Source organism: Schistocerca cancellata, chromosome 6 (assembly GCF_023864275.1).
Source record: "Schistocerca cancellata isolate TAMUIC-IGC-003103 chromosome 6, iqSchCanc2.1, whole genome shotgun sequence".
Taxonomy (NCBI): domain Eukaryota; kingdom Metazoa; phylum Arthropoda; class Insecta; order Orthoptera; family Acrididae; genus Schistocerca; species Schistocerca cancellata.
The window spans coordinates 617380588-617393254 of NC_064631.1; the positions used below are offsets into that span (position 1 = coordinate 617380588).

The window sequence follows — 12667 nt, forward strand, 5'->3', positions numbered from 1 at the left end:
CACATACGCCAAAGGCCACACAAAATCTTCCGTAAAACACACTCTTTTGCCGATTGTTGTAGCGTTGCTCTTGGGGGGGGGGGGGGGGGGGGAGGGGAGAGAGGAGGCAAAAGAAAAAGAATTGTTATTTTATATTTTTTTTAAATGTGGAAAAAGTGGAAATTTGGCGGGCCACTTGGCAACAGAATCAGGGATTGATTACACTATTTTAATAACATACGTTGAGCATTAAATACCTGAATAAGAGAAGCATTATCATTTCTGTGCGTTTTTATATTCGCGATGTAGTCATACCCGGAGCCACACTAAGGGACCAGAAGATTTATGGACTTTAAAAGAAATGCAACACTACACAATTTAAAAAAAATTGGCTCAGATATAATAGGAAAACGATAATGTTCCTTCTGCCTCATGCTGCGTTCGGCCCGTCAGCGTGATCGTAATTTCCGGTGATGAACTAACACAAAATAATTATCAGTTGAGTGAATGAGGAGATGGAATTCACCAAGGTTAATTTACTAAAATAAGCACACTTATCTGTAACACACTTTATTTTAATGCTACGTACCTTTTCATATTAAATCACAATAGATGACCATTGTGGTTAAATACTTTATACCTAACAGTCAAAATGTCCTCTTGATGCTGTCTGTTCGTAATCAGTTACAAGAAACTACATGTTTTCTGATTGAAAAAAATAACAATTAGCATATTCACTCAATATTTTCACATAAAATATAAAATACAGTTGTGGAAAGCAGCAAGTCCGAGTCCGCGTTTCATAGAATACAAACAGTAAAAGGTGAGGCGCCAAAAGCCTCATTTGTCTTGAAACAACAGAATTATTTTTTATACCATTAATCGATACATGTACATATAGATTTACAGGCACCGCGCAAGAACGGCAAAGATATAGAATAATGGATTCTGTCGCTGCTATGCGATTGTTCATTTCTTTTACTTTACAATTTTTCGATAACTTTCGGCCGTCAGGGGTGTACTATTGAACGTATATTACTGTTTGCGAGGCGAAAATTACTAATATTACAGTGTCCAACATTGAACAGACAAAACTACGCTGGATACTGGACCAAGCCCTAGTCATGTAGAGATCTTGATATAGTCTATTTTCAACACAAACATAGGATGAAGTAAAATGTGCACATTTCCATATTTGACCTGCCTGCATGGCCGCGCGCGCATTAACGCGCCCCTTCCAGGATTCCGGGAGGCGCCCCTCCTGCTGAAACTTTCCCGTCTCCTCTATACCCTTTTTGTTAATGATAACCTTTCCTTAGGATTTCTACCTCGTGCTTAATAATAACAAATGAAATCTTCCCTTAGAAATTTATTCTCTTTCTCAATCTTCGCTTACAAATTTAATTGCTGCTTATTAAAAGTGATTTTCTGATTATTTCGACGAAACATAGTATGTGTCGTCGTCATGGCCCTCAGTCGTTATCTGCTTCAACCCCAAACCGTTCCTTACCTTTTTTGCTGCTACTGGATCGCCATCTGACTGCTACATCGCACTGTGACATGAATATACTTACTCTGGTTTACTATACTCTATTAGCTGCTGGTGGGCTGTCATAATAAGTGGCTGTATTTATTACCAAAGTTGACATTATTCTTTAGTAGCAAATCTGACGTTATTCTTTAATTAATTTGACTCAAGTCAGGTAATTCATAGTTACACTTTTTCTGGACGCCAAAAAAATTCTAGCAAAGTTTTACGTTGGGATGGATTATAATCAGTAATGCAACACTGCTGGCAAAAATTAATTATATTCTGAAAACGCTTCAAATATTTACTGTTGGTAATGAAATGATTTTACAAACGTTCAAATGGGACTTACTTTTTACAATTATCTTACAACTAGCATTGCGCAAACATACCTTCAGTGGTTTTGAGTTTCTCAAAAAATTAATTCAATAATATTAGTTCCACTTATTATAATAGTTAGCTGATGTCTCTGTACATCAGTTTAAAATCTCTTGTAAATCATAGCTAGTGGCTGGCAGGCACACCGCTCCTCTCAACCTCTCGCTTCAGACCTGCTACCGACTCGCTTCACATCTCGCTTCCTACTGACTTCCTACGAACGCTAAAGTGCGGTCTCTCCTGCCAACAATGCTTTCTGGTGCAGACAATGCCTGCCACCATTACAAAATGTCTCAATGCGCGGTCTTTCCCGCTCTTTTCTTAAAATGTATCCATACGCGGTCTCTCCCGCCCTTTTAAAAATTATATCAATTTGCTGTCTCTCTTGCCAACAATACTTTGGTGCAGACATTCCCTGCTACCACAATTATTTCCAGCATGACAAATATTAATTATTCCTACTTAATCGTATTAATAAAATATAAACATCTTTCATAAATTGTGATTTGACAAGAGACAGTAGAAATATACACGTCTTACACTGCAGATGCTTCCGTCCGGTGGAACGACGACGTCTGATGAGCTGGCCAGCCTGAATGTGTGTTTTTCGGTGGTTTCACTGCTCCAAAGACGTGAGTGTCACACTGATTACCGCGTCCTGTCTCAGTCACACAATCTGGAAATGCTTAGAAAACTTACAAGTACCTAATCAGGGACGAATTATTTAGTGTCGCCTGAGTGCTTCGCTAGTTCGGTTTTTGAATCTTTGCATATAAATCTAACTTATTAGACACAGTTCGTGCGTTTTTGTCGACGCCTACAGTAGAGTTCTATAGCGCGAATCAATAGTCGTTTGTTCGTTTGTTTTGATAGCTAGTGACCGCTTGTTGGCGTTAGTCAGTCAGTCAGGCATTAGCGACCAGCCGAGACAGAAGCAGCATCACGGAGGTAACCAATTTTGTGACCTTTAAGAGTCCCTAACCAGGAACGAATTGTATAATTTCATCATTCACCAAAGAAGATGAAGTAAATATCAGAATTCTGATCAAGAATAGCTGCCAACGTGGGTAAAGTAGAAGTACATATCCTCAGACTAGTGAAGCAACTTAAATAACTTAACAAAAGCAAGTCTCCCGGTCCAAATTTTATACCAGTTAGGTTCCTTTCAGAGTATGCTGATACAGTAGCTCCATACTTAACAATTACACCGTTCGCTTGACGAAAGATCCGCACCCAAAGACTGCAAAGTTGCACAGGCCACACCAATATTCAAGAAAGGCAGTGGGAGTAATCCACTAAATTACAGGCGCATATTCAGCAGGACTTTGGATCATATATTGTGTTCGAACATTATGAATTACCTCGAAGAAAACCTTCTATTGACACACAGTCAACATGGGTTTACAAAACATCGTTCCTCTTTACAACAACTAGCTCTTTATTCACATGAAGTGCTGAATGCTATTGGCAAGAGATTTCAGATTGATTCCTTATTTATTCATTTCCGGATGGCTTTTGACACTGTACGACACAAACGGCTTGTAGTAAAATTGCGTGCTTATGGAATATCGTCTGAGTTATGCGACTCGATTCGTGATTTCCTGCCAGAAAGGTCACAGTTCGTAGTAATCGACGGAAAGTCATCGAGTAAAACAGAAGTGGTTTCTGGCGTTCCCCAAGATGGTCCTTTGCTGTTCCTTATCTATATAAACGATTTGGCAGACAATCTGAGCAGCCATCGTAGGTTGTTTGCAGATGCCACTGCCGTTTATCGACTAGTAAAGCCATCAGAGGATGAAAACAGATTACAAAACCATTTAGAAGAGATATCTGTATGGTGAGAAAATCGGCAATTGTCCCTAAATAACGAAAAGTGTGAGGTCACCCACATTTTTTGTCAGTGTAGTACCGCTTTGGGCAAATTTGTAGAGGTCTGAAGTGGCCATTATATAGAGACAGCGCGTCATAAAGTTTTATTGGTGACAAAATGCTGAGTGAAAACATAGTTTGCTGACCTCAGAACCCTTTCGGGGACCGTGCAGCCGTTGCCATATGCTCACTGCGTGAGTTTAAATTAAATTTACGCTTTAGACTGCATATTGTATGCGTAGTATTGATGCATAAGTACGGTAACTTTGGATCTCGGTACCACATCATATATCGTAAAGAAAACTACGAAGTTCCCAGAGAATATCATCCAAAAACATATTGTAAAAATATCGACAATCTGTCACGAATGAAAATTATAGAAATTTACATCCCTGCAATTAATACTTTTCGTACCCATAAATCATGGGTTTTTGGAATTTTGTCTGCAACCACCCAAGAATAACTTTTACTTTTATAGCCCACCTTAGGCCCACCCTAGCCTACACCTAATGAAAAAGAATAAACCGGTTTCCTTCATTTACCTGGCCTGGAGGAAGTATCTTATGTTTAAATTTGGAACTTGTGCGGTATTGTAGGTATACAAGTGGTCGTTGGGCCATGGGCTATCCAAAACACTTGACCCCTTCATATCTGCGATCAAAATAAACCTACATATGACCCCTGAAAAATGATATTTTAGAGCGCAAGTTTTTAGAGCATGTTGGTACCATGCACTGTCGAGCACAGACCGTGTATGCCACATGAGATCCATAATAACGCAGCTTTTGAGCAGACCAGAAGACAGACTATCATGGCGGAGTATCATTCAAACTTTAGGACATCGTGGTTCCAAAAACCGCTAACCTCTCTCATTGGCTGATGACCTAAACAGACCTCCAGATATACCAAATCCGTCAATGCATACACAGAGAGATTTCTCAAAGAATTTATTTCAACTAATCGTAACTGAGTATAGCAAAACACGTCTGGCATTGCTACGACAACTGGCGGACGAAGAAAAGGAAAAATATAGTGAGCAAAAATAGAATTTTAAATGAACAGGCACCTTACAAAATGACAAAAGAATACTTGTTGCAGATTCAGGTGGAATGAAAAGGCGCTCGTTGTTAATTCGCCGCCTTCCAAGTTCTCTGCAGACTTGTTACCTCCAGTATGAATAAATGAATGTAGCTGAATTGATTATATCAAATAAGCTAGGCGACAGAAGGAATTCGTTTGAAATTCATTAATTTATTCATGAAAACTTAACTCTGGTTGTAGCTGCAATAATTATGCCACAATCTCTAGAAGGCAGCCAAATTCACAAAATGCACACTCAGAGTGTCTCTCACAATTCAATAAAAACTGATCAAACTGTTCATTCCAGAATGTATGTCAACACATATCGTTATGAAAATTTTGAAGTTGCTCTATGGCTTCACTCGCGAAAAACTCCAACTCATTATGTGAACTGAACAAAGTCCTTACATTCACTACGCGGCCACTTGTCACCCAAAGAAGCAAATCACAGACATTTTACTAACTCGCGACCTGTAGCCTTCCCACTCTAAAAACAAGATACCCTCCAATCCCGACATGCATTAACGACAATACTTCTTTTAGTTTGCTTCCTATATTGACTCCCACTGTCGTCTCTGTCTTAGCAGGCCACTTCACCCTAGTGTGTGTTTTAAATTACAATTAATACCTCTTTTGGATTAATTAGCCAACTGTAAAAGGAAGTACACAATAAGTCGCACTAAAACAAGGATCAAAATGACATCAGACACCACATAATTAAAATGAATAACGTCTTATAAAATGCTGCATTGACATGGATATTGTGTTGCGTTTCTCATATTTAGTAAGTATGTGTAAGTTTAGACATGATTTCAACTAGTTTTGTATTGAGTGGGGTATGTATTACATATTTCTAAATGTGATATGGTGGCATTTATAATCTACACGCTCGCTGTGCATTAGTGCAGATGCGTATGTGGTGTGAGCTGGCAAAGCCCATTGACCCGGCATAGCTTAGTTACCTTTGTATTTGCCTCATCTGTTAACTATCTCCACAGCCCTAAATGCCATATAAGGGTGCGTTTGATACAACAGCACTTCTCTAATCTTTCCGAACAGGGAACAATTTGGTCCCATGTACACACAAATATATCTGGTACATCTCGTCGTGGAATATTTATAAAGGAACTGCCAGGAGGATTTTTTTTTAAGTTGGTCCTTGAGCTCACGGCTTAAAAATCACTCTCGCAATGGATCTATATTCAGCGCAATTATGGACAGCAGCATAGGCAGCATGGCTCAATATTCCACAGGGTACTTCCAACGACTTATTGAGTCCATCCACTACGCTGGTCAAAAGGAGGTCCGACACGTTATTAGGAAGTGTCCCACGACTATTCTAACCTTAATGTATACATCTACTGGAATTACTAAATGGCCAAACAGAAACTGAATATAGCAGACTGTTCCGATTATTCAAAGGACTACTCATCACACAGTATTAACTTAGACGTAATCAGTCATCTTCCTTGACATACATTCCACCGTGGCGCCATATCCCCTCGCCCCTTCGTCCTTCGTATCCCATTCAAAATTATAGCATCATTCTAGAGCATGTGTCGAATACCCAAAAATTATTTTATGTATTAACATTTTGCAGATGTTACAAATTCATAAATCATATAACACGGAAATTATATTTATTAAATAACTGTCATAGCGTCGCAGAAGAAATTTTCATATACTTACAATGGGAAAACGAAGAAAAAAGATACGTATAATGGAAAGCATGTGAACCATACCCTTCGCTAATGATACACATCAACCACAATGGACAGAACATCACTAGACGGTAAAAGCGACACGTTGTTGATATATGCATGCACTTCTGTCCCTCATGATCTGTACCGTCTGGTTATAGCTGCTGCACATCATTCGATTGGTAACCCTTTGTAGTGTGAATATTCTGGACGTAGTTGTTGATTTCTTATGTATCTGTTATGTCGAATTAGGCGTCTAATTAATTTAGTTTTTTTTCTAAATTATATTAATCAATTTTCACTTAAATTTCTTTTAATATTTGTTCATTACATTTTCTTTCCAACAAGGATTTCTTATGTCTCTTCTCCATTTCCATATTTCTATTGATAATAAGCATTCATTTCTCGTTTCCCAACGTCCACTCTTCACAACCACTTGTTAAAATACTCCAAATAAATGTCTTGATGAATTTATTTCATGTTGTTATAGGGAAGAGTATGTTTGTCTATAAATTTCTCTTATTTCCAAACTCTTCGTTACTTACTGCATTCCTACTTTTAATATTCATTAGACCTCTGTTGTCATTTGATGTACTTCCAAAGAATAAAACATCATTTATTTTCATTTACATTTCGTTTCATATTTTAATTTTTGCCATTACTTACCTCTTTGATTTATCTATCACCAGTGTTTTAATCTCGTGTGTGTTTATTTTATATTTGTGAATATGGAAAATGTCAGACAAAATTTTTTTACATGAAGGTCATGTCCTTTTCAGATTCTGCTATGAGTGCAGTTTTATTGGTCAGGCAAATACATCGTGTTTACCACTAATTTTGATTCCTTTCATGCTGATTTTTGCTGTTTGTATTGGACTTTCTATAAGTAAATTAAATAATTAGGGAGCGAAGACACAGCCTTCTTGGACACCTCTTCTGACCGCAATCTCTTTCTCAGTACCACTGACACCTATTATTGTACTCTGGTTTTTGTACTGATTGATAATACATCTTTCATCTCTTCAGCCTGTTCGAATTTTATTCAGTTTTCCAATCAGCACATTCCAGACCACTCTGCCTAAAATCATCTGTAGGTCAATGAATACCGCATACATTTTCCTGTGCGTCTCCGTTCTTCTTTCTAGGATTATTTGTAGTTCCAAAGTAGGTACTTTTCCTTTTACTAAATCGAAATATTCCTAAATGTTGGTTAACGCCTACATGCGTTAATAATTCAATTTCTATCCGAATACAATCACACAGTTTGAAGAAATATTTTGTTAGGTTTTTTTTTTTTTTTAAATACGTGCGAATGCTAGAACTTGTAATTATCCACATGTATTTCTTATTGAAAGAACCACTTGCTTTAAGCCCAGCTCATATAGTTTTAGGCTCTAAAGAACTGAGTTCTGTAACGGTTCAGGTTTTAAAGGCCCTCCTTGCTCATTTGGATAAGAAATCCAAACTGAAAATACACTGCCAGACAAAAAAAGTCAAGGACTCATAAGGTAAGAGGGAACGAAATGAAATTTCACGGACTGAGAAAGTATGGAATTTCACTGCAGTGGTTACAAAATCGAGTCAAAACTACGGAGAATTTCGCAGTATGAATCCACTTAACAGTATGACTTTGCGCGCCCTCTGCCCTGGATGCGTACACTGATTCGGTTAGGAAGGGTGTCATAAAGCCATTTTAGCCTCTCCTGAGGCAAATTTTCTCACAATAATTGTAACTGGTGCTTGGTATGCTGGACACTGGGACCGTGACGCAGCTGACGCCCGCACTTGTCGCACACACATTCTACAGGTGGCAAATGTGGAGCTCATGCAGGCCGTGAGAGCGCCTCAGTCTCGCACAGGCAGTTCGTAGAGACAGGCGCCACGTGTGGACGGGTATTGTCCGATTGGAAAAGGACAACACGGTACTGTCGCTCGAGATCTAACGCATGAGAACGCTGTATGTCCAAGACATAACCATTGTGCCGTCAGTGTTCCGTCAACCATTACCATCACGTGAACTGAAGCCATACCCGTGACACTAGGGGTAACACCGCTGGGCCTCTCCAAGCACGACATTAGAGGAATGCGATCTTTCCTCAGGTTGACGCCGTACTCGTCGACGATGGTCTTTTCGGTAGTGCAGAATAGCTATTCGTTGCTGAACTCAGTGCGATGGCAGGCTTGAGCAGCCCATGCTACCCGGTCGCGGCACCACCCCAGACGCAGCTCTCTCTTTGGAGGTATCAACGACAGCCTAAACTCGGGACGGAAATGCCCTGGTTCAAATGTTCAAATGTGTGTGAAATCTTACGGGACTTGGCTCCTAAGCTTACACACTACTGAACCTAAATTGTCCTAAGGACAAACACACACACCCATGCCCGAGGGAGGACTCGAACCTCCGCCAGGACCAGCCGCACAGTCCATGACTGCAGCGCCTCAGACCGCTCGGCTAATCCCGCGCGGCAATGCCCTGGTCTGTCAGCTGCTGGCGTCCGACGAACGGTGCTGGGTGAATCACAGTGTTGTAGGGAGTGCATAATCTTTTCTCTGATGCCATTCGCTGATGTGAAGGAGCCACCATACCATCATACACACTCACTGATTGTGTGTCTTCTCAGAGCTTCACTTCTTTTGGCAGGCAGTGTAAAAATTATTATCCTGTTTGTGCATTTCTGCAAACCAGTTGTGTGAGAAAAGTAATGACACTGTTTTTCTTTATCTACCAATACTGTCCTCTTCAGAGTAGTTCCCATCGGCAGCTATACTCCGGCAGGGCTGTTGTTCCCAGTCCTGGTAGCAGCGGTGAAAAGCTTCAACTGGTAGAGCCTTTAACATGTCGGTCACCTTCTTTTGAATTTTCTCCAGAGTCTCAAAACGACGTCATATTAAGAATTTCTTCAGTTTCGGGAAACAAAAAGGTCTCAAGGTCACAGATCAGGTGAATAGTACGGCTGTGGAACAAAAGGAATGCCATTTAACGTCAAAAATTCCATGATGGAAGTGGTCGTATGGTATCGGGCGTTGACATGAGGCAGCATCCAATTGTCTACAATGTCAAAATTTCCTGTATAGTAGAAGTGTTTAACTTTAACGACTCACCCCGCATCCTCACTGTTTGTTAAACGTCGGTCTAATCTCAAAAGATCACGCACACGATCAACGTTTTCACCGGTTTTTAAAGTTGGAGGCCTTCCTGACCGTGGTTTATCTTCATTCAACTTGTACTCGTTATTCCAAAAATGATTTTTGCCAGCGAAAACCCTGTGCTATTGATCAGCAATGTTCCCCATAGGCCTTTTCAACTTAGCAAAGTTTACACACGCAGATTCCCCAAGTTTAATATCAAACTTGTTAGCATAACATTGCTCTAAGCTCCGCTGTTCCGTTCTCGCAACAGACAACAAAAACACAGTTTCACTGATGGCTCTCTCAAAAGTCACGTGACGGCTGTACGGAGCTGAAACTCGGACTGAGAATGTGTAAGTGATGAACACGCCGTTCTACAGAAGTAGAACAACTCAGTGTTGCCAGATTGCTCGCAGCGTTGTCAGTCCCATTACTTTTCTCACACACCTATCATGACCAGCTATTCACATTGTGCACATAGCCTAGTGATATACTGTGACCAAAGGTATCCGGACATCTCCAAAACATATGTTGTTCATATTAGGTGGATTGTGCTGCCACCTACTGCCAAGTACTCCATATCAGCAACCTCAGTAGTCATTAGACATCGTGACAGAGCAGAATGGGGTGCTCCGCGGAACTCACGGACTTCGAACGTGGTCAGGTAATTGGGTGTCACTTGTTCAAATGTTTCAAATGGCTCTGAGCACTATGGGACTTAACTTCTTAGGTCATCAGTCCCCTAGAACTTAGAACTACTTAAACCTAACTAACCTAAGGACATCACACACATCCATGCCCGTGGCAGGATTCGAACCTGCGACCGTAGCGGTCGCGCGGTTCCAGACTGTAGCGCCTAGAACTGCTCGGCCACCCCGACCGGCGGAGTCACTTGTGTGATACGCCTGTACGTGAGATTTCCACACTCATGAAGATCCCTAGGTCCACTGTGATAGTGAAGTGGAAACGTGAAGGGACACGTACAGCACAAAAGCGTACAGGCCGACCTCGTGTGTTGACTGATAGAGACCGCCATCAGTTGCAGAGGGTCGTAATGTGTAATAGGCAGACATCTATCCAGACCATCGCCCAGGAATTCCAAACTGCATCGGGATCCACTGCAAGTACTATGACTGTTAGGCAGGAGGTGAGAAAATTGGGATTTCGTGGTCCAGGCCGCATGGGATTAGCCGAGCGGTCTAAGGGGCTGCAGTCATGGACTGTGCGGCCGGTCCCGGCGGAGGTTCGAGTCCCCCCTCGGGCATGGGTGTGTGTGTTTGTCCTTAGGATAATTTAGGTTAAATAGTGCGTAAGCTTAGGGACTGATGACCTTAGAAGTTAAGTCCACACACATCTGAACATTTTTGAACATGGTCCAGCGGCTGGTCATAAGGCATACATCATGCCGGTAAATGCCAGATAACGCCTCGCTTGGTGTAAGGAGCGTAAACATTGGACGATTGAATGGTGGAAAAACATTGTGTGGAGTGACGAATCGCGGTACACAGTGTGGCCGTCCGATGGCAGGGTGTGGGTATGGCGAATGCCCGGTGAACGTCATCTGCCAGCGTGCGTAGTGCCAACAGTAAAATTCGGAGTCGGTGGTGTTGTGGTGTGGTCGTGTTTCTCATGGAGGAGGCTTGCTCCCCTTGTTGTTTGGCATGGTCCTATGACAACACAGGCCTACATTGAATTTTTAAGCACCTTATTGCTTCCCACTATTGAAGAGCAATTCGGAGATGGCGATTGCATCTTTTAACGCGATCGAGCACCTGTTCATAATGCATGGCCTGTGGCAGAGTGGTTGAAACGTCCCCTTAGAACAATTGTATACAAGACTGTGCTTAAACTGACACACAATAATTTTAGCGCAACGCAGTCTGACTATCAAAAATCCCTACAAAAGAATGGCCCAGACTAACATTAAACTATACGTTTCAAAAATCACTTACCTCACCAAAAATCTTCCTTACTCGAACTACTGGAATACAGCGAGCGCCACTACTGCCAGCTAAATAAAAGATTCAAACTATGGAAGGCATTAACTACTGATAGGGATAGTTAGCAAATGAAAGATTTTAATGGAGAACAAACAATGTTTTTACCTTAATATCATCACAAGTCATAATATATGTAATTTCAAAACTCCGCCATCTCTCTCCTCACATCCACCACTGCTGGCGGCTCACCTCCAACTGTGCAACGCTACGCGCTGTTCACATCCAGCTGCCGCTGCCCAACACTACAATGGCAGACAACAATGCAAACTAGCCACAGACTGCACACAGCACAGCCAGTGATTTTCATACAGAGTGCTACGTAGCGTTGCCAATAAGAAAACATAAAAAGCCTACTGACATAAAGGAAACATAAACAGCCTACATACATAGCCCCCATGCTCCCCACAAAAAATTTTACAAAATATTTTTGGGCAGTGGCCAATAATGATTTGAAAAATTTTTTCATAATTACAATAACAAAGATATCAAATGCACACACTTATTTATACAATGTTGGTCAAAGGCTAAAATTTTCTCACAGTCCATAAAGACAGTCCTCATCATTTATCACATTAAAGTTTCAGTGTTTTTTTTTTCAAAGTCTGAGCAGTAAAAGACAATGCACACGGAAGTAGTGGATTTCCATGCAGTCTTGAAGAAATAGTGTTGTCCTTCCCACTGAAAGACAGTGCTGACTCTTGACATGCTGACAGGTAATGGGCCACAACAGAGCAAACCCACAGCAGAGTCATTCGACGGTTTGAAGAAGATTGGTAGGTAGGTCATCACAGAGCAGACCCACTGGAGTCCTGGTAGAGATTGTGGTATTTGTGAGTCAGCAAAGGTGTAGACCCACTGCAGTCCTTGTAGAAATTGTGGACAGGCCCACTGTAGTCCTGGCAGAGATTGTGGTATTGGTGGACCACCAGAGGTGCAGACCCCCTGCAGTCCTTGTAGAAATAATGGTATTGGTGGGTCATCAGAGACGCAGACCCACTGTAGTC

At 41.2% G+C, this 12667-nt stretch overlaps 1 protein-coding gene across 1 annotated transcript in view; it reads left to right on the forward strand.

Annotated features, from left to right (window-relative positions):
• LOC126088452 (cilia- and flagella-associated protein 53-like) overlaps positions 1-12667 on the forward strand; it is a 212027-nt gene that overhangs the window by 163085 nt on the left and 36275 nt on the right. The gene's annotated exons all lie outside the window — the stretch shown is intronic.